The sequence below is a fragment of the Littorina saxatilis genome, linkage group LG2, assembly GCF_037325665.1.
Source record: "Littorina saxatilis isolate snail1 linkage group LG2, US_GU_Lsax_2.0, whole genome shotgun sequence".
Taxonomy (NCBI): Eukaryota; Metazoa; Mollusca; class Gastropoda; order Littorinimorpha; family Littorinidae; genus Littorina; species Littorina saxatilis.
This window is the reverse complement of record NC_090246.1, coordinates 44,561,027-44,584,381: the sequence shown is the minus strand read 5'-3', so window position 1 is coordinate 44,584,381 and position 23,355 is coordinate 44,561,027. Positions and strand designations below refer to the sequence as shown.

The 23,355-nt window shown below is 41.5% G+C and overlaps 1 protein-coding gene across 2 annotated transcripts in view; it reads right to left on the bottom strand.

Moving 5' to 3' along the window:
* The window catches only part of LOC138955403 (calcium/calmodulin-dependent protein kinase type II delta chain-like), a 396,239-nt gene that overhangs the window by 115,476 nt on the left and 257,408 nt on the right, over nucleotides 1-23,355 (bottom strand). The window lies entirely within an intron of this gene.

Genomic DNA, 23,355 nt, shown 5'->3' with positions numbered 1-23,355 from the left:
ATTTTCGCCTTACGCGACTTGTTTTAAATGTTGCTGTGTTGACAAACGTTCTCCGAGCAAACGTCTATCTAATGTTTTTGTCATCACATTGAAAGAATTTCTTCTGAGTAGAATGAAGCTGAATTAAAATGTAAAGAAAAACAAGTCGCGTAAGGCGAAATTACAACATTTAGTCAAGCTGTCGAACTAACAGAATGAAACTGAACTCACTGCATTTTTACAGCAAGAGCGTATACTCGTAGATACAAGATACAAGATACAAGATATTTATTCACCAATTTTGCAAAAGGATTTCATCTTGGCACGGCACGGTAAAAATAAAATAAAAACCAACCAGACACATATGCAGACACACATCACCATGCATGCATACATACGTACATTACACTGTCATGCACACACAGACACAACTCACACACACACACACACACACACACACACACACACACACACACACACACACACACACACACACACACACACAATTATTTACATTCTCACACATAACCAGCCACATATCTACATCACAAATTCACATCGTCGCCTTGTAAACGTAAAAACCATATCAGTTTAAAAGGGGTGCCAGTAATATCATACAACATTAGTGAATACTAGAACAATACCTAAAATTTATAATCCATTTAAAAGTAAGTAGTACATGTAATTATTATCATTTAGTCAGATCATCACATAAAATTATATAATCATGATCTAGACAGTTTAAAACAACAGTATTAACAGACTATCACAGATCTACTCAAGCATCGTAATGTCCGCCGCTCGATGCACAGGAAGTGAAATTGACAAGAAGAGCGGGGTAGTAGTTGTGCTGAGAAGGATAGCACGCTTTTCTTTATCTCTATTCTTTTTAACTTTCTGAGCGTGTTTTTAATTCAAACATATTACATCTATATGTTTTTGGAATCAGGAACCCACAAGGAATAAGATGATTTTAAATCGATTTCGGAAATTTTATTTTAATAATAATTTTTATATTTTTAATTTTCAGAGCTTGTTTTTAATCCGAATATAACATATTTATATGTTTTTGGAATCAGAAAAAGATGAAAAATAAGATAAACGTAAATTTGGATCGTTAATTTTTTAATTTTTTTTTTACAATTTTCAGATTTTTAATGACCAAAGTCATTAATTAATTTTTAAGCCACCAAGCTGAAATGCAATACCGAAATCCGGCCTTCGTCGAAGATTGCTGGGCCAAAATTTCAATCAATTTGATTGAAAAATGAGGGTGTGACAGTGCCGCCTCAACTTTCACAAAAAGCCGGATATGACGTCATCAAAGGTATTTATGGAAAAAAAGAAAAAAACGTCCGGGGATATCATTCCCAGGAACTATCATGTCAAATTTCATAAAGATCGGTCCAGTAGTTTGGTCTGAATCGCTCTACACACACACACAGACAGACAGACAGACAGACAGACACACACACACACACACATACACCACAACCCTCGTCTCGATTCCCCCCTCTACGTTAAAACATTTAGTCAAAACTTGACTAAATGTAAAAAGACCCATTGCTCAAAACATTAAGAAACAGGATGATTTTGGTTCGGTCGTAGACCTAAAAGCATTACCGAGGGATTCATTCGAGGCCAGTGTATCGGTGCACATTGAAAATCTGTGAAACCTCAGATATAACTTTATAAAACAAACAGAATTTTGATAAAAATAACCAAAATTCACAGTAGTTTTGGGTTTTTTTTTGCATCTCCCTCTTCACCCAACCCCAACCCTAATTGATGTGCCCTAAAAGCGCTCAAAAACAGACACACGTTAGTTTTTCGCCTCAGTGCTTATCCACATTTACAAATGTTGTATCATTTATTTTTGGTCACTGCCCGTCCCTTTTCTGATAATTATAGTCAAGTTTTCTTTTATTTCCCTTGGATTCCCGATGGCTCCACGGTAAACACCATGATCAGCGCATGCGCACTAAGGCCACTGAAGTCACTTTCCCGAATCTATTTATAACCTCCGACACAGTAGGGTAAATGACCGAGACGGCTTCGTGCACCGCGACCAAGTGGGAGGGAGAGACCCAAGTCGGTTAGCCCCCAAGAAGGTGACAACTCTCACCAAGTTACCACCCAATGGTTGTCACCCGCTTCGATCTTCGTGCACCTCAGCCCAGAAGACAACTTTCTGGTAGGTGTGTGAGGAACTGATAATGTATTCCGTCCAGACCCGTTGCCGAGTTGTTGCATTTTTGTAAGGCTTGTTTGAGTTCAGTTAAACTGAACAACTTGTTGTAGTTCTCCTCATTCTGGGATGAGAAGTTTATGGGTTTACGTTCTTGGGTGGCTTTGATTTTTTGAAAATCGGTGCAGTAATTTTCTATTGATGAGTTTTTCTCTATTGTTGAAGCCAGAACATTTGCTACTTCATTATTTTGGGTTATAAGGGATCCATTTACCACAAGGTGGTTAATTGATGCAGATCCTTTTTTCCCCTTGATTTTACGAATAGCATTCCAAACTTTACTTGAGGCTACCTTAGAGTTTTAAGTTGGAGCAAAAAGACCTCCAGGATGTTCTTTTAGAATGTTTTATGACAGTGCGACTCTTAGCGCGAAATCGGAAGAAAGTCAACTTCTTGCCAAGGGTCGGGCATCTCTGTAGAACCTGTGTAGGCTTTTCTTTCGTTCGGATCGGGCTTCTTGGCATTCTTTATTAAACCATGGCACTTTAATGCGGTTGTTTGAAGATGTTTTTGGGATGTACTCAGTGGCAATGTCTTGTAGAGTGTTTGTAAATATAGATGATGCCAGATGGGTCATCACTTCCATCAAAGACAGTGTCTTCTGTGAGTTGGACAGAACATTTGGCAGTAAAAGACAGCCAGTTTGCCTTGTTCAGGTTCCATCTCTGGGGGGAAGCTTCTTCCAGTCCATCTATTTGAGACAACAAGATAGGGAAATGGTCGCTACCACATGTGTCATCATAGACTTTAAATTCAAAGTCTAGAACAAGAGAGGTGTCCCAGATAACTAGATCTAGTATGGACTTGCATCCTGTTGGTGGATGGAGATATGTTGGTACTCCATCGTTTAAAACGCATAGATTACGATTGTCTACAAAATCTTCTAGGATTCGTCCTCTCGTACTCAGAGAGTTGCTGCCCCACAGAGGGGAATGAGCGTTAAAATCTCCCATTAAAACAAAGGGAGCTGGAAGCTGATCAATTAAATTTTCAAGGTCGTGCTTTGTGTAACATTTGGATGGTGACTGATATACACTGCAGAGAGTGATGGTTTTATCTAATATCACTCGTGCTGCAACGGCTTGAATGTTTGTACATAGGTTGATCTCACTACAAAGTACACTTTTCTTGATTAAAAGAGCAACTCCCCCAGACGTGTTATGGTCTGAATTGTTTCGGAAAACATTGTATCCAGATATATTAAAATCTTTGTTTGTCTTCAGCATTGTTTCCTGTAATGCTGTAGCAACAGGATGAAATTTGTGTAAAAGTAGGCATAGTTCTTCATAGTTAGCTTGGACCCCTCTACAATTCCATTGAATAAAATTGGCTATGTTTGTTTAGTTTTTAGAAGTTTCTGCCTCCATGCACTTTGTTTGTTTGTTTGTTTGCTTAACGCCCAGTCCACCACGAAGGGTTATATCAGGGCGGTGCTGCTTTGACATTTAACGTGCGCCACGCAGCACAGGCTTCATGTCTCACCCAGTCACATTATTCTGACACCGGACCAACCAGTCCTAGCACTAAACCCATAATGCCAGACGCCAGGCAGAGCAGCCACTAGATTGCCAATTTTAAAGTCTTAGGTATGACCCGGCCGGCGTTCGAACCCACGACCTCCCGCTCACTGGGCGGACGCCTTACCACTAGGCCACCGTGTTGCGGTCCTCCATGCACTCATCGTCGGATAAACTACCAAAACGATTGTGAAGTGCGATGGAATTCATCTCCATTTTCGGAGTGCGAGGCGATTTTGGAGGAAGAGTAACTTTTTTCTTGTCCGGAGGTGTTCGTGGTGTGGATTGTGTAAGGTCCACTACCTCAACGGCCCCCTTGGTGTGGGTTGCCCTGTGCTCGAGCTTTTTGGTTGTGGTGATGAAGCGAACCTCACCAGGAGACCCCACAGGGTCTCCAGTGGGGATAGCCCCACCTGTGCTTTCTTCTGTCTTTGTACAAATACTTTTGTTTCTTGTGGGCTCTGTCCTTTTCAGCATGGACGGGCCTGCCTGGACACCCACAGATGCAATACTGGTCTGGGTGGGTGTTGCCTTTGTTGCAGGTCTTTGACTGACTGCTGTCGCAAAACTTTTCTGGAAGGAAAAAACATTAGTTTTTTCAACCTCCTTCCTGGCGTCTGAGAAAGACATCTTTTTCTCTGTTTTTGTTTTTTGGATGGCCTGTTCAAACTTGTATTTTGGGCATTCTCTGGAGGACGGGGAATGGTTTCCCTTACAGTTTGTGCAGGTGGGTGGTGATGTGCAGGGTCCTTCGTGGGGATCCCCGCCACACCTCTCGCACACTGCCTTTTGTTTGCATCCAGCCTTTGAGTGGCCAAATCTTTGACATTGGAAGCATCTCATCGGCGATGGTATATACAACGTCACTCTGATTTGTACAAATCCCACTTTTATTTTCTCAGGGATGTTCGGAGTGCAAAATGTGACGAAAAGGGTGTTGGTGGGCACTCCGTTATCGCCCTTTCTGATTGACACCCGGTATACGTCAATTACACCTTGATCCTTCAGACCTTCTTTAATTTCAGCCTCACTGAGGCCCTCCAGCTCTCGGCATCGGATGACCCCTTTGCTGGTGTTCAGGCCTATGTGGGGACTGACCTTGACCGGTCTATCAACAAACTGATGCCTTTTTTGAAGGACATTCAATCAGTAGAGAACCATTTCGTAGCCTCTTAATGTTCTCTATCGTTGACGATATTCCTGCAATAGCCTTCTGTATCGCAAAAGGCGATAGTTTTCAGATAGGCTGTGCCTCATCTTCTGTCTCGACTACAATGAAACGGGGCCAGGCCTCGCTGATGTTATTCTTTGTTGCTCTGACTCAGACTTCATCGTCAGTGTCAACGCAATATCTTCTCTTGTTCCTGTTTTGGGTGTGTGAAAAAGAACAAGTCGCGTAAGGCGAAATTACAACATTTAGTCAAGCTGTCGAACTAACAGAATGAAACTGAACTCACTGCATTTTTACAGCAAGAGCGTATACTCGTAGCATCGTCAGTCCACCGCTCGATGCACAGGCAGTGAAATTGACAAGAAGAGCGGGGTAGTAGTTGCGCTGAGAACGATAGCACGCTTTTCTTTATCTCTATTCTTTTTAACTTTCTGAGCGTGTTTTTAATCCAAACATATCACATCTATATGTTTTCGGAATCAGGAACCCACAAGGAATAAGATGAAATTGTTTTTAAATCGATTTCGGAAATTTTATTTTAATAATAATTTTTATATTTTTAATTTTCAGAGCTTGTTTTTAATCCGAATATAACATATTTATATGTTTTTGGAATCAGAAAATGATGAAGAATAAGATAAACGTACATTTGGATCGTTTTATAAAACAACCTTTTTTTTTTACAATTTTCAGATTTTTAATGACCAAAGTCATTAATTAATTTTTAAGCCATCAAACTGAAATGCAATACCGAAGTCCGGCCTTCGTCGAAGATTGCTTGGCCAAAATTTCAATCAATTTGAAAAATGAGGGTGTGACAGTGCCGCCTCAACTTTTACAAAAAGCCGGATATGACGTCATCAAAGACATCGCAAAAAAGAAAAAAAAGTCCGGGGATATCATTCCCAGGAACTCTCATGTAAAATTTCATAAAGATCGGTCCAGCAGTTTAGTCTGAATCGCTCTACACACACACACACACACACACACATACACCACGACCCTCGTCTCGATTCCCCCTCTATGTTAAAACATTTAGTCAAAACTTGACTAAATGTAAAAAGAAGCAGAAGAAGTCATGTTTGCAGAGTTTGTCTTCATCACATCCGATCCCCACCCACCACGGAGCCCAACAAGGGGACGCTTTGGTGGAGCGGTTATCCAACTCCAGAGCGCCAAGGATACAGATGGATATACGCGGCGATAAGAGGAAACATATGGTATAAATCTGTAGTGGGAGGTTTAACTCTTTTCAAGCGGAAACGTGTAGCAACTTGGCATAATGTTCGTCCCTCCTACCGCCACCCCCTCCTACCGCCGCCCCCTCCTACCGCCGCTTGCTCCTTCAGCCAGAGGTCCGAAGCAATATGGTCATGGCATATACCCAGACTTGACCAGCCGATTGATTGAAGCGGGTAAGCCTTCTTCAACCTCCTGTCTTAGATAAAGACTGGGCCAAAATGATGTGTTGGCGCTACAAAGTCGCAACTAAGTAAACCCCTCAATCATCAGGTCACCAGCCCAAACCGGTACAGGTCGCAGCGTACGGCAAACACGCTGGGTCTTAAGGAGACCACAGAGAGATAAGGATGTGGGAAAGAAAAATTTTTGTAAGTGAAATAAAGGTGATGGATCCAGTCAGGTAGAAATAAGACAACAAGAAAGGAATCGGAAATCTGTAGCAAATAATACGGAGAGTTTTCTTGGAAGGAAATATAGGTGAAAGGACTGGTAAGGCAGAAATAAGACAAAAGAAGAGAAGTAAAGGGGTGGGGTAGCTTAGTGGAAACACGCGTGAAGGCGACCCCATGGGAGCTCACGCAGTCGACCCCACCCATTTGTCAATGTGTTGTGCTGAAATAGATGCTCGAAAACCTTCAATTTTTTGTCTTTGGAATATTTGATTGAAAACAGGTCTTTTGTAAGTGGACAAGCCTGTTTAAATTTGATTATTGACACTTTTTGTCAAAGTGCTCATGTCCCCTAACTGTTACCCAGTATCATGGACGTGTACAGGTAGAAACCAGCGACCACATAGAAGCTGCCGGTGTAATACGCAAAAAGTACTCAACCAAAAAATTACTCCGGAGTAAAAATCGATCAAAACTCCCTAAGGAACGAACAAATTACTCCCACCATGTAATTTTACCCCACACAATTTTACTCCGAGTATATTTCGTGCGTACTTTGCTCTCGCACGTGCGCGCGCGCACACACACACACACACACACACACACACACACACACTTCGTGATACTTTGTGGTGCAATTTCACACTAGTCGTTGGTTTGCTACTGGGATGTTAGTGGAAGTCGGTTCCTTGGAATGTCACCTTTCTGGATGTCGCTCCCCCTTGCGACCGTAGTACTTACTGAACCTATTTTATTTCATTTTGAGCGCATTTTTAGAGTAAACATGACATATCTATATATTTTTGAATTCAGGAGAAGGTGAGGAATACAATGCAATCAATTTGTAATATGTTGATGAAAATTCGATTTGAGTCACAACTTTAATGCGCAAACGAATGAACGAATGTTTAAGCTTCCAAGCTAAATGCAATCCCATAGTCGGGACTTCGTCGAAGATTGTTTGACCAAAATGTCAATCAATTTGGTTGAAAAACGAGGGCGTAACAATGCCGCCTCAACTTTCACTAAAAGCCGTATAGGACGTCATCAAAGATATTTATCGAAAAACCCCAAAAATAACACCTCTAGGGGTATCACTTACTTAAGAGAATTTGTATATAAAGTTTCATGAAGATCGGTCCAGTGGTTTTCTCTGAATTGCACTACACACACACACACACACACACACACACACCACCACCACCACCACCACCACCACCACCCTCGTCTTGTTTCCCCATCTTATGTTAAATAAAAAAACATTTGGTCAAAATGTTACAAAATGTCAAAACGATGACATACCATACACATGACTTGGTTACTTCAACCATTCAAAAAGACGTGATATACTTACTCATTTTTGCCAGCTTTAAGTTTTCCGACAGGGTCAAAGAACTGCTAGTCTCAACGCGGTATAGATGTAAATTCATCTACTTCTAGTTATAGTGTTTTAGTCAGTCTTGTCGAATTCCACGGTTCTTTTGTTTGTAATCAGCGTTCAGTATAGATTTCTTTCTACACACACTCCTGACCGTAGTCCGCTTGAGATTTGCGGGTAAAATTAATTCAGTAGAAAGACAGGGCCTGTATCAAAATAAATCTGAACAACAGAGTAAGTTCACGTGTCTGATCTCACTTTCAACCATAATCTGACGTGTTTTCAAAGCACACGACCGCCGTGTATTTCGTAACAATAAAAAAATACGTAATACAGAACACGGGATTGCTTAGCCAAACCATTAAATTCATTCGAGGGTAAATGAGAAGGTAATGGGTCAGTTTTGACTGTGTACAGGGTGCTGGTCTTGTGCGCCGCTTATTTATCGAGATAAGTGACCTAACGAGAAACTGTACGAAACATACCTCATAAAAACAATTCTGGTGCGTTCGGCAGCAATTTGGGTTTCTCTGGTGAGGTTGCGCCAAACAGATCTAGACATTTCGGTTGAAAAGGAGACTAGTGCGGCTTCCCTTGGTTCATCTCGTAATCAGATTATTTTGATTGAAAAAGAATCACTAGCAAATACAATGATGCATCGTGCATTTACAAATGTAAATGTGTCTTGGCATGATTGATGTCTGTGTATGTTCTTCAACCCATTTGCCAAGACACTTGTTTGTTTGTTTGTTTATTTGTTGCTTAACGTCCTGCCAAGACACTCTTTCTGGAATGCGAAATGTTCCTTTTTTCAACCCCCGGCCTTGAATATGACGTCATTTCAGCTTTCGTCATCCCAGATCTGTTTCTATTCCAACCAGCGTGAATTTCTTGTAAGCTTACCGTGTTCTGTCGGCGTTTTTGACTGACCAAACGTGTTGAAAAAAGCATCGACGTTTCTTTCTTTATTTAGTGTTTAACGTCGTTTTCAACCACGAAGGCTATATCGCGACGGGGAAAGGGGGGAGATGGGATAGAGCCACTTGTTTCTTGTTCACAAAAGCACTAATCAAAAATTTGCTCCAGGGGCTTGCAACGTAGTACAATTTATTCCCCCCTCTGCTTCTTTACCTCTGTAAACTTGTAGAGCTAGTTATTTTTCGATAATGACCCAGCAACCAAACAAATAACGAGCCAGCAACAGCCTGAATCCTCGATAGTGCAATGGGTTGAGAAGCTGTTCTGTTTCGGTACTACTTTTGCGACTGAAAAGTTCCGAACGCTCTATACGTACGAAGTATACATCTCTGGAGCAAACAATACAACCATACCGCATTTAAATTAACAACTACAGGCCTGAACACATGAATCTCCATATAAAATCCATGAGTTCGGTTGTTTTCTGAATCTAGATCTGCCGTGCACAAACCGTTCATCACAAGCAAATTCCCAAGGCAAGTAACTCATACTCTAGCCGACAAGAGTAGTTCCCCTTCTTTTAACGCAGTTTCTTCGACAACACTGACTGCAATCCGACGGTCAGTTTTCAACAATATTTCATTTGATAAACAGATCACACGCAACCAAATGCACACATCTCATCAATTTAAACAACATAAAGCGGTTTCATACACTATTTTCCCCAGAAAACTGAACTTCATACAGTAATGAACGTTGGAACACGGGTGCAAAAGTTCGTCTGCAAGTCCCATTTGACGAAAGAACATTATCTTAAGCGATACTAAAACATAAACAGAACACACAATATCTGCCTTTACCGCCACAGCAGAATAACAGCTTATCTGTGTACTTGATTTTAGTCTAAAACAGGGAAACTGACAAGAAGTGTTAACAGAATGGAATGATTTGCACGGAACTATACAACCGCGCATTAATCGATCGCCTGCGCAGGTTGACTGGTTGAGTGGTTCGGATTCGATCAAACTTTCGCACAAAAACTCCTGTTTTCTTTGAATAACTGAAGAAAGGGGGAATAAAGAGGTTACACACCTCGTCTCAGTGATTATTAAAAATAATGGTCTCAGTTCGCGGTCATGAAAAAGCTCGCTGAAGCTCGCATTTTTCATGATCCGCTAACTTCGACCATTATTTTTAATAATCACTGAGACTCGGCATGTAACCTCTACATATTACCTTACTGGGAGAATGCAAGTTTCCAGTACAAAGGACATAACATTTCTTACATACTGCTTGACTAAAAAGCATCGACGTTTTATTGCTGCGAAGCTGAATATGAACAGAAACGAAAGCGTGCAGAAGTAGGGGAAGGGCTCCTAATATGGACCACTTTTTGTTTCATGCTGATAACTAGCTTGTTTTCTTACGAAGAAGTTTTATTTTGTGGTTGGTAGTCCTTCTCTCTTAGTTTAACCGTTAAGCCTAATTAGAGTGAAATAGCTTTGATAGACCTTCAGCAAAAATTAAATACAGAAAAAATCACAAATGGTCCATATTAGGAGCCTGGGCGCCCAATATGGACCAGTGAAGCGGCCTTCACGAATCACTGTAAAAAGCCCCATATACTTCAAAATAACATGATACAACTTAGTGTGCAAGTCAGACTAATTCAAATATGCTTTAGATTTAGCTGTTTCGGGTTGATGAGAGTATTATTTGAAGCACACCAGGAAACTAAAGAAGCTTATCAAAAACAGAGTGAAAATAAGTGAAATTATCAACTTTCACAAAAAAAAGACTATTTGTTATATTTTTTTGAAATCTTGAGGGCTAGTTATAGATTAGTTTCAGCAAGCTTCTTAATGAATTAATTAAAATTGCCTTTAGTTTTTATTTTCTTCGATTTGTTGAAGGTGGTCCATATTAGGGGACTCACACATACTTTGAGGTTTTGCTATCATTTTTTGTTTGCAGTAGAAACTCGGGGTACACACTGTTAAAATGTAACAAATACTGTCTTAGCTGTCATATATAGCCATTTTTGTGTTATAAAAGCTTTGGCTGTGGACAGAAACGAGTCCGTTTTAGGCGGCAAATTTAGAGTGAACGCTGCCAAAAGTGAAAAAAAGCGAAAAAGCCTAACGGTTTTGAGGTTTGTGTTTCTGCAACTGTTTTGACATGTGCAACTTATCCAGAGAGGGTGAATAAAGCGAATGAAATTGTTTTGAGCGCTCTAGCGCCGTTAGTTTGTCAGAACAGGAGGAGGTCCATATTAGGAGCCGGTCCATATTAGGAGCCTTTCCCCTATGTTTGCTTGTAAGACTTTGTAAACAACGATTTCTCTCTTGGAAGAAAATGAAGATGTCTGCTTGTCGTCTGCTTTTCAATGAAAATAATCTAATGAACCAAGAGAGATCACATTCGTCTGCTTTTCAACTGTCTCAACCGAAATTCATAGATCAGTGGTATTCAAGAAAGTAAAGAATTTGAGGTGGTTTCAGATTCTGAGGCCGTTTTAGCTACTACGCTTTAATTTCCGATTTTAACTGGCATTCACGAGTGCACCCCACACCCTTTTTAGCTAACGAGGTTGTCTATTTATAGGTAGGTCCACTCCTTCTTTGCAACATGGAAACAGTCGCGTTTTTAGCGAAAAAATCGGCATTTTCAACTCACCATTTCTTCAAATCCACTCGGACTAGAACAACGAAATCTATATATCTTGTAAAACAATCTCTGAGCCTTCCGACTGTGGTATCTATATTATAATACGCGTGGGTTTTTTCGCCGTGTGGACGTATCTCCTACCAAACCCCGCCGATTTGGCCCCTGTCCCTCGGTTATCACGTAGGAACGGATCGCGCTGAACACGATGCGCCGGGTTAGATTAACGAGTTCGAAAGCGAAATGGCTTTTTGAGGCCTTTCGGTTTCAAATTTCGTAGCAGACCAAATATCCCAGCTATCCCATTGGCCGAAAGCGAACGGTCTGACTAAACACTACGCGACCGCACCCAAGACGAACCTAGCCGTGTGTTTTATTTCTCTGACTTAAAACTCGCCGTGTGGACGTATCTCCTACCAAACCCCGCCGATTTGGCCCCTGTCCCTCGGTTATCACGTAGGAACGGATCGCGCTGAACACGATGCGCCGGGTTAGATTAACGAGTTCGAAAGCGAAATGGCTTTTTGAGGCCTTTCGGTTTCAAATTTCGCAGCAGACCAAATATCCCAGCTATCCCATTGGCCGAAAGCGAACGGTCTGACTAAACACTACGCGACCGCACCCCAGACGAACCTAGCCGTGTGTTTTATTTCTCTGACTTAAAACTCGGTACAAAGTATGATAATGTTGTGAAGATACTGGATATATAAAAAATATTACACGTACGTGCTTTAGTTTGGGGCCCCGCAAGGCAGTGCAAGGTCGCGTGCGGTCGCGCAGTCTTTAGTCAGACCCAAAGCGGGGACATCACTCGGGGCAGCTGTCAAATCTGCCGCGTGTTGCATCGACTCGATATCTATGATCGACTGATAAATCCCATTTATCAGTCTGTAAAACTTTCTTAAAGTGTTCCTAACCTTGCTGTATTCTGCCACAGGGGTTATACTATAGAGATAGAGAATTTGCAACATTATTCGCCACGTTTCTCAGTCTCCCCCGCCATTTTCATTTGAGTCTTGACACGCCACGGCTGAACTGCAGGATTTTCGCTCTTTCAACGCTGCATTCTTTGGTTGTTTTCTAACCTAGGCATAGGTTGTCATTTAGTTATAATATGTGTTTGAATCATTATATATTTTAGACGTTTTAGATTTCCATTTCGTAAAAATCTATGACCCATGGTATCCAGGTTTCCCAATTGCTTCGTTTCCGGCCGATTTATGTGGAGCACGTGATGCGCACAAAAAATATTGGCGGTCTAGAAGTGTCGTCTGCGCAATGATCGCGGCGGCGCCCGCGGCTTTCTTGACCGCCAAGGACGACCGCGCACGTTGTGATACGTCAAGAGTAGGTTGAAGACTCAGTTCTTCCCGTAGCTGGCTGCGACTTTCATGCTCGACGTGATGTGCTGTGCCCCAAAAAACATTCTTGTGCTGTGCTCTGTGAGAGGTGTTTTCTTTGTGCTTAATATTATTTTGTTTGACCTAGCTATTGATGTGTACATTGTTTTTAAACAGTTGTTTGTTTACCAGGGTTTGCTAGTGTGTGATAGGGTTCGTGTCCGTCTGAAGATGTTAGTTTCTTTGTTAGTCCTGTGTTGACAACTCTTCGACAAGCGCTTAGAACTGTACCCACGGAATACGCGCTATATAAGCTTCATATTGATTGATTGATTGATTGATTGGTTAGACCTCATGGGAGGGCGGTGCTATTACCTGAAAACAGCACACACACGTGCCATTGGACATACCTTTGTTGGATGTGTGTTTGTGTGTGTGTGTGTGTGTGTGTACATGACTTTATATGCATGGATGCGTGCACTCGATTGTGTGTGTGTGTGTGTTTGGGGGGTAAAAGAATCTTGCTTAGGCCATACATTGGGGGAGGGGGGGGGGGGGGGGGGGTCTATTACCTGAAAACAGCATAGGGAAAATTGTGTTATGTAGACGTATTTTTTGATTTTGCCAATACATTTTTTTTCTCACAGTCCATACATGGAGGGGGAGGGGGTGAACGAATCTTGCTTTTTCTACTTCTCTAACCCATGCATTACATGTGGGCGGGGGGGGGGGGGGGGGGGGGGTGTGAACGAATCTTTCTTTTTCTACTTCTCTAACCCATGGCATAGGCCATACATGTGGGGGGGTTCTATTACCTGAAACCAGCATCCACACACACGCGCACACGTTCCATTGGACGTACATTTATTGTGTGTTTGTCTGTGTGTGTGTGTGTGTGTACATGAGTGTATATGCATGGATGCGTGCACTCGATTGTATGTGTGTGTGTGTGTGTTTGAACCATGCATATATTTTCTGTTGTCATTTACTTATGTTATACTATACTAATACTATCATTATATATTTTAGACGTCATACTTTTTGTTCGTATCTTCACGATGGCTTTTACCTTTAATGCTTCCAACTTTCAAAGCGCTGCAAGGCTGGGGAGAGATGCGCACTTTAATCACTGTGTGTGTGATCATTGGGGGGGGGGGGGGGGGGGGGGGGCCTGGATTTTTACACCAATGAGCAAACGTGTAAAGAGAAAATTTTGTTCATGTACACGTAATCATGCAAACGTCATTCCTGCCGAAACAAATCATTTTTCAGTGTTGCATACTCCTGTGTATAAGGTATAATTTTTTTTTCATTTTCTTCAGATATGGCCTCCCAACGACCAACTCACTGCGACCTCACTTCAAGACGGTGACCACAACTTGGCCTGTGAAGCGGTACCCCGACTTCGACAAAAACAAAAGCAATCTTTCCAGACCATCATCAACCATGCAATTGTCAGATGCAAAAACCAAAGCGAGCAAAGACTTCACACAACTAACCAATCTTAGGCGTGAAAATCAACGCCTCCAGTCGGCCACCTCATCTTCATCTGCACTACGTTCATCTACACCCACCGTTGCACCAAACAACCCTGCGGCAATAGCCAGCTCATCTTCATCTGCACTACGTTCATCTACACCCACTGCTGCACCAAACAACCCTGCAGCAATAGCCAGCTAATCTTCATCTGCACTACGTTCATCTACACCCACTGCTGCACCAAACAACCCTGCAGCAATAGCCAGCTCATCTTCATTTGCACTACGTTCATCTACACCCACTGCTGCACCAAACAACCCTGCAGCAATAGCCAGCTCATCTTCACCTGCACTACGTTCATCTACACCCACTGCTGCACCAAACAACCCTGCAGCAATAGCCAGCTCATCTTCATCTGCACTACGTTCATCTACACCCACCGCTGCACCAACCAACCCTGCAGCAATAGCCAGCTCATCTTCATCTGCACTACGTTCATCTACACCCACTGCTGCACCAAACAACCCTGCAGCAATAGCCAGCTAATCTTCATCTGCACTACGTTCACCTACACCCACCGCTGCACCAAACAACCCTGCAGCAACAAGCACTCCTACAAACACATCAAACCACCTCGACAATGTCGACGTCCTAACGCTCAGTCAAATCATGGATGACGACATGATTGACGCAACACAAAATTCAACACAATCCACAGACATATTTGATGCAACACAAAACGCAACACAAAACGCAACCCAGTCCACTTTAGATGACGCAGTCACATCGGGAGAAGCTCTCCAAGCATTGTCTCAGGAATAAACATTCACATTCAACCCATTTTTTCACAACCTTTTCAGAGTCAGTAGTTGCGGGTAAAATCTGATCCCTGTTTTGAATTTTGTGGAATCATTTTGCGACATATCGATAAAGTCACGAGACAAAGAACATCAACAAAGACCATATGGGCAATCATGTAAATTTTTGCGGGGGTGTAACGGAGATCGACTTTGTCTTTATAAGAATAGGAATCACATCATCTTAAACTCTACACACGGTGACAACTGCAACGCGTGTGGCACACAGCATGACAAACAAACAAGTCGCGTAAGGCGAAAATACAACATTTAGTCAAGTAGCTGTCGAACTCACAGAATGAAACTAAACGCAATGCAACGCAGCAAGACCGTATACTCGTAACATCGTCAGTCCACCGCTCACGGCAAAGGCAGTGAAATTGACAAGAAGAGCGGGGTAGTAGTTGCGCTGAGAACGATAGCACGCTTTTCTGTACCTCTCTTCGTTTTAACTTTCTGAGCGTGTTTTTTATCCAAACATATCATATCTATATGTTTTTGGAATCAGGAACCGACAAGGAATAAGATGAAAGTGTTTTTAAATTGATTTCGACAATTTAATTTTGATAATAATTTTTATATATTTAATTTTCAGAGCTTGTTTTTAATCCAAATATAACATATTTATATGTTTTTGGAATCAGCAAATGATGGAGAATAAGATGAACGTAAATTTGGATCGTTTTATAAAAAATTTTTTTTTTACAATTTTCAAGATTTTTAATGACCAAAGTCATTAATTAATTTTTAAGCCACCACGCTGAAATGCAATACCGAAGTCCGGGCTTCGTCGAACAATACTTGACCAAAATTTCAACCAATTTGGTTGAAAAATGAGGGCGTGACAGTGCCGCCTCAACCTTCACGAAAAGCCGGATATGACGTCATCAGACATTTATCAAAAAAATGAAAAACACGTATGGGGATATCATACCCAGGAACTTTCATGTCAAATTTCATAAAGATCGGTCCAGTAGTTTGGTCTGAATCGCTCTACACGCACGCACACACGCACACATACACCACGACCCTCGTCTCGATTCCCCCCTCGATGTTAAAACATTTAGTCATAACTTGACTAAATGTAAAATGAGCCCCTGCAATTAATACTCCATGCTTAGTCCTATTTATCAGTTTTGGTGGCGCTGATTTGGCAAATGAAATGTTTTAATTATGTTGTGCTGGCTTGCAGCCCAAGAGAAATATTAAACAAAAGCAACGTTATTTCTTCAGGCCTAACCATCATAATGCCATTTATATGCATGGTGATCTGTAAACTTTTGTTCTCCGTGCACAATGCATGTGTAAACATTTTGTTGTTCGCAGAATGCAGAACCAATTTCACATTTTAACCCTCAGGCTGGTTGTCGCGACATATGTCGCGCTACTTTACGTATACTGTCACCTGGTTGTCACGACATATGTCGCGCTACTGGCTCAGTCTGGTTGGTCGGTTCCGATTACCTCCCATGGATGCGAAAACCTATATGATCGTTTTTTTTTAATTTTTCTCTCTGTTAATTCACCAGTGGCTATGTAACATGTGTTACAGAATTGCACCAGTGCAAGGGGTTAACATTTTATTTTTCACTCACATGTTTGCTGAAGTGTACAAATTTTGTTCCTATTAGTGCTTTTTTTTCCCCGTCTCAAGACATATTTGGTGATGTGTACAACTATTGTTCTCTGGGCACATTTTTTTGCACATTTATGTCCCTCACTTATGTCAATGTAGCCGCTAATTTGTTTAAGTCCAGTCAATAGTACAAACGTTTCATTGTGGGTGACTCGAGCTGTCGGGGTACTGCGACGAGATTTCTTTCCCAATTATATGATTGGTGTTATATATTGTTTTACACATTTTAACTAGCATTCATCATCTTGGTTGAAGCGTGACTAAATGATTTTGTCACATTGATTGAATTCTCAGACTGTCAACATTGACTTAAATCTCAGAAAAGGGCACAATTTAACGCTGTTTTATTCTTTCCCAATTATATGATTTGTTATTGTTTACAGAACCCACTGTATATTTACCACTAGGTTACTTTTTCATTCCTATTAATTTTGCTGCTGTGTAAAACTTTTTTTTGTACTGTGCACACCATTTGCTCATTTAATGCTGTGTTTATGTGTTTGTTTCACTCCCATGTGTCATATTTTCTGAGATTTCGGTCAATGTAGCCACTTTTTTTGTTTTGCCGCATTTAGCCTTTCCTTCGTAACTGTCTGCCTTCACCAAGCTGTAGATTCTTGCATTACTAATGGCGAGCAGCTACGCAAGAAAACAAAGAAAGTGTATTCAAGCGCCGAACCTGGTGAAAAGAAAATATCGCTACATTGACCGAAATTTCAGAAAGCGTCACATGTTTGCTGCTGTGTAAATGGTTTGCAGTTCATTGCACATTGAACGCTGCTTTTCTTGGTTTGATGTTTTATCACATTTTGTTGTTCTGTGTGTGCTGGCGTTTTTTTGGGTAACTTTGTCGCAATTACTTCTAATTTTAATATGTTACTGTTGTCACTGCAAATCTGCATTCTCCCAGTAAGGTAATATATTGTACTACGTTGCAAGCCCCTGGAGCAATTTTTTGATTAGTGCTTTTGTGAACAAGAAACAAGTGGCTCTATCCCATCTCCCCCCCCTTTCCCCGTCGCGATATAACCTTCGTGGTTGAAAACGACGTAAAACACCAAATAAAGAAAGAAAGAAAGAATGTTGTCACCGCACAAGTCATGGCCAATCCACCACTGTGCCCTTTTTTATCTCCCAATAAATATATGGCATTTTGTTCTGTACGCGCGTGCCATTGCACACGTTTTTACACCCCCGGTATAGGGGTGTGTATAGGTTTCGGTCGATGTGTTTGTTTGTTTGTTTGTGTGTTTGTGTGTTTGTGTTCGCATATAGATCTCAAGAATGAACGGACCGATCGTCACCAAACTTGGTGAACAGGTTCTATACATTCCTGAGACGGTCCTTACAAAAATTGGGACCAGTCAAACACACGGTTAGGGAGTTATTGGTGGATTAAAATTATACAAGGACTTATAGAGGGACATCTTAATGGTCAAAGGGAAATAACCATTCTCACTCAGTCACTGCCACCAACTGAGAAGGTTATTTCCCTTTGACGGGGGTGTTTTTCCTACCTCGGAGGAATTTCTTGTTGTTGCTTTTATATATGGTGATGTGTACAACTATTGTTCTCTGGGCACATTTTTTTGCACATTTATGTCCCTCACTTATGTCAATGTAGCCGCTAATTTGTTTAAGTCCAGTCAATAGTACAAACGTTTCATTGTGGGTGACTCGAGCTGTCGGGGTACTGCGACGAGATTTCTTTCCCAATTATATGATTGGTGTTATATATTGTTTTACACATTTTAACTAGCATTCATCATCTTGGTTGAAGCGTGACAAAATGATTTTGTCACATTGATTGAATTCTCAGACTGTCCACATTGACTTAAATCTCAGAAAAGGGCACAATTTAACGCTGTTTTATTCTTTCCCAATTATATGATTTGTTATTGTTTACAGAACCCACTGTATATTTACCACTAGGTTACTTTTTCATTCCTATTAATTTTGCTGCTGTGTAAAACTTTTTTTTGTACTGTGCACACCATTTGCTCATTTAATGCTGTGTTTATGTGTTTGTTTCACTCCCATGTGTCATATTTTCTGAGATTTCGGTCAATGTAGCCACTTTTTTTGTTTTGCCGCATTTAGCCTTTCCTTCGTAACTGTCTGCCTTCACCAAGCTGTAGATTCTTGCATTACTAATGGCGAGCAGCTACGCAAGAAAACAAAGAAAGTGTATTCAAGCGCCGAACCTGGTGAAAAGAAAATATCGCTACATTGACCGAAATTTCAGAAAGCGTCACATGTTTGCTGCTGTGTAAATGGTTTGCAGTTCATTGCACATTGAACGCTGCTTTTCTTGGTTTGATGTTTTATCACATTTTGTTGTTCTGTGTGTGCTGGCGTTTTTTTGGGTAACTTTGTCGCAATTACTTCTAATTTTAATATGTTACTGTTGTCACTGCAAATCTGCATTCTCCCAGTAAGGTAATATATTGTACTACGTTGCAAGCCCCTGGAGCAATTTTTTGATTAGTGCTTTTGTGAACAAGAAACAAGTGGCTCTATCCCATCTCCCCCCCTTTCCCCGTCGCGATATAACCTTCGTGGTTGAAAACGACGTAAAACACCAAATAAAGAAAGAAAGAAAGAATGTTGTCACCGCACAAGTCATGGCCAATCCACCACTGTGCCCTTTTTTATCTCCCAATAAATATATGGCATTTTGTTCTGTACGCGCGTGCCATTGCACATTGAACACGTTTTTACACCCCCGGTATAGGGGTGTGTATAGGTTTCGGTCGATGTGTTTGTTTGTTTGTTTGTTTGTTTGTGTGTTTGTGTGTTTGTGTTCGCATATAGATCTCAAGAATGAACGGACCGATCGTCACCAAACTTGGTGAACAGGTTCTATACATTCCTGAGACGGTCCTTACAAAAATTGGGACCAGTCAAACACACGGTTAGGGAGTTATTGGTGGATTAAAATTATACAAGGACTTATAGAGGGACATCTTAATGGTCAAAGGGAAATAACCATTCTCACTCAGTCACTGCCACCAACTGAGAAGGTTATTTCCCTTTGACGGGGGTGTTTTTCCTACCTCGGAGGAATTTCTTGTTGTTGCTTTTATATATGGTGATGTGTACAACTATTGTTCTCTGGGCACATTTTTTTGCACATTTATGTCCCTCACTTATGTCAATGTAGCCGCTAATTTGTTTAAGTCCAGTCAATAGTACAAACGTTTCATTGTGGGTGACTCGAGCTGTCGGGGTACTGCGACGAGATTTCTTTCCCAATTATATGATTGGTGTTATATATTGTTTTACACATTTTAACTAGCATTCATCATCTTGGTTGAAGCGTGACAAAATGATTTTGTCACATTGATTGAATTCTCAGACTGTCCACATTGACTGAAATCTCAGAAAAGGGCACAATTTAACGCTGTTTTATTCTTTCCCAATTATATGATTTGTTATTGTTCACAGAACCCACTGTATATTTACCACTGGTTTACTTTTTCATTCCTATTTGCTGATGTGTAAAACTTTTTTTTTGTACTGTGCACACTATTTGCTCATTTAATGCTGTGTTTATGTGTTTGTTTCACTCCCATGTGTCATATTTTCTGAGATTTCGGTCAATGTAGCCACTTTTTTTGTTTTGCCGCATTTAGCCTTTCCTTCGTAACTGTCTGCCTTCACCAAGCTGTAGATTCTTGCATTACTAATGGCGAGCAGCTACGCAAGAAAACAAAGAAAGTGTATTCAAGCGCCGAGCTGGTAAAAAGAAAATATCGCTACATTGACCGAAATTTCAGAAAGCGTCACATGTTTGCTGCTGTGTAAATGGTTTGCAGTTCATTGCACATTGAACGCTGCTTTTCTTAGGTTTGATGTTTTATCACATTTTGTTGTTCTGTGTGTGCTAGCGCTTTTTTGGGGTAACTTTGTCGCAATTACTTCTAAATTTAATATGTTACTGTTGTCACTGCAAACTTGCATTCTCCCAGTAAGGTAATATATTGTACTACGTTGCAAGCCCCTGGAGCAATTTTTTGATTAGTGCTTTTGTGAACAAGAAACAAGTGGCTCTATCCCATCTCCACCCCCCTTTCCCCGTCGCGATATAACCTTCGTGGTTGAAAACAACGTTAAAGAAAGAAAGAATGTTGTCACTGCACAAGTCATGGCCAATCCACCACTGTGCCCTTCGCGCGTGCGATTGCACATTGAACATGTTTTTGTTGTTGCTTATTCATAATTAACTCTGTAATTAATGAAGAAGAAAAAATCCCGGAGCACGGGTATTACTAGTCTATATTATAATACGCGTGGGCTTTTTCGCCGTGTGGACGTATCTCCTACCAAACCCCGCCGATTTGGCCCCTGTCCCTCGGTTATCACGTAGGAACGGATCGCGCTGAACACGATGCGCCGGGTTAGGTTAACGAGTTCGAAAGCGAAATGGCTTTTTGAGGCTTTTCAGCTTGAAATTTCGTAGCAGACCAAATATCCCAGCTATCCCATTGGCCGAAAGCGAACGGTCTGACTAAACACTACGCGACCGCACCCCAGACGAACCTAGCCGTGTGTTTTATTTCTCTGACTTAAAACTCGGTACAAAGTATGATAATGTTGTGAAGATACTGGATATATGTATAGGTTACAACACGAGTGGTTTTTTATATGGCTTGTATTTCAGTCAAGACCCAGCGGATGAATATCATCGGGAGACAGGAGCCTCTGGCGAGTGTCTCTCGATTGATATTCCCGCTGGGTCTTGACTGAAATACAAGCCATATAAAAAACCACGAGTGTTGTAATCTGTATATCCCATTCTACCATCAAACACAAAGTGTAGACTACTAGCGGCACTGTTGCGATCTGTGCAGGGTAAAACTGTTGCCAGCGAGACTTAGCCCTTTTGCAACCTTAAACTAAGTGACCGTCGCTGAAAAAATAAAACGAATGAGTGCATCGATAAGTACGCGGTAACACTACTTTCAGACCATTTAAAAGCTTTAAGTAAAGGTTCATAAGTTGCAAGAAAGTAATGAAGTCGAATAGAAATTAATTTAGTTGAAGCGCACAATTCTTTTGTTTTGCGTTTCAGGTCGGCAGAACGGGCGAAACGGGTTTGGGACCCATTTGGCTTACTCGATTCAGAATTGATTCCACGTTGTTTTTCTCGAACGTGTGTAATTAGGCTTATTGACAGAGAAGCGAATCTTAGGGAACAAATATGTAGGTTTAGATTTAACCATTTGCTCCCTATTTGAAATGTATCTACGTGATAAACTGTTTTGCGAGTGTGTTTGCATGGATGAACTTAAACTGGTATGGGTGAGAGGAAAACGCGACTGACACGTCTGTCACCGCCGATTGATTGCATTTTGAAGGAATATGACTGGATTACGGAAAAATATGTGGACTTACTGCAGAGCCAGGCAAAAGAGTAGACTTGCTCGCAAAACACGTGAAACAGCCGATGTTTGATAGCTGAAGGCGCACACCGGCAAAACACACTACCGACAGATTCTCAAAAGTCGTCTGCTAACGATGCAAGGGGAGGGTACTCGTGTTTTTGTTTTGGTTCGCTAGCATCTGGTTATCTTGTAAGTTGAATGTTCGTTTTTTTCGACCTGCATTGCTTTCATAATGAAAGAAACTTTTGCTTATTGCATCTCATACATCAGATCAGTTCTGAGATTCATTTTTGCGTGCAACTGATATGGTTTTCTGAGCCGTGCAATACGATTTTAGAACTTCATACAAATGTGTCACATTGTTCGGCGCGAGCGAGGTCAAAGGTCGGGAGGAAAGTAGTCCTTTGCCCAAATCGGAATCTGCACTATCATATATTTTTTGGAGCCCAAATCGGAATCTGCACTATCATATACTGTTCAAAAAAAGAAACGCATAGCTTGTAATATTTGGTTAATTTAGTTATATGCCTACAAGGATATCCACCAAACTGCAGAAAATGTTTATCTGGTCGTCGACCTTTCGTCCATTGCCACAAGTGAGCTCTGCACGTGACGCATGCGTTATCAGTGGCTACAATGTCAAAATTGCTCATTTGGCATGACCACTCGTCATGCTTCAGTGTAATCTCGTGAAACTCGGGGAATATTGAGCTCTCACCATGTCTTCCAAAACCCATAAAAGCGGATTGTTCGCCACAAAGAAATCAGACGACAATTCAGCGACGAAAGATGGCCCGATTGAGCAGAGAAGACCGCCAAATTGCATTGGGTCGTTTACAAGCAGGCCAAAGTCAAAGTGCAATCGCCAGGCACTTCCACGTGTCCCAGAGCACCATCAGTAGACTGTGGGTCAGGTTTCAAGCCACTGGCTCCGTTGCTGACTTGCCACGAGCGGGAAGACCAAGGGCGACAACTGCTGCTCACGACCGCTTCATACGGCTCCGCCACCTCCGGAATCGTTTCCTGTCGGCCTCATCTTCTGTCCAGGCTCTCCCCGGGCCACACCGATTATCGGACCAGACCGTGCGGAACCGCCTGCATGAAGCTGGTTTGAGAGCTCGCAGACCTCACAGAGGAGCTGTCCTCACCC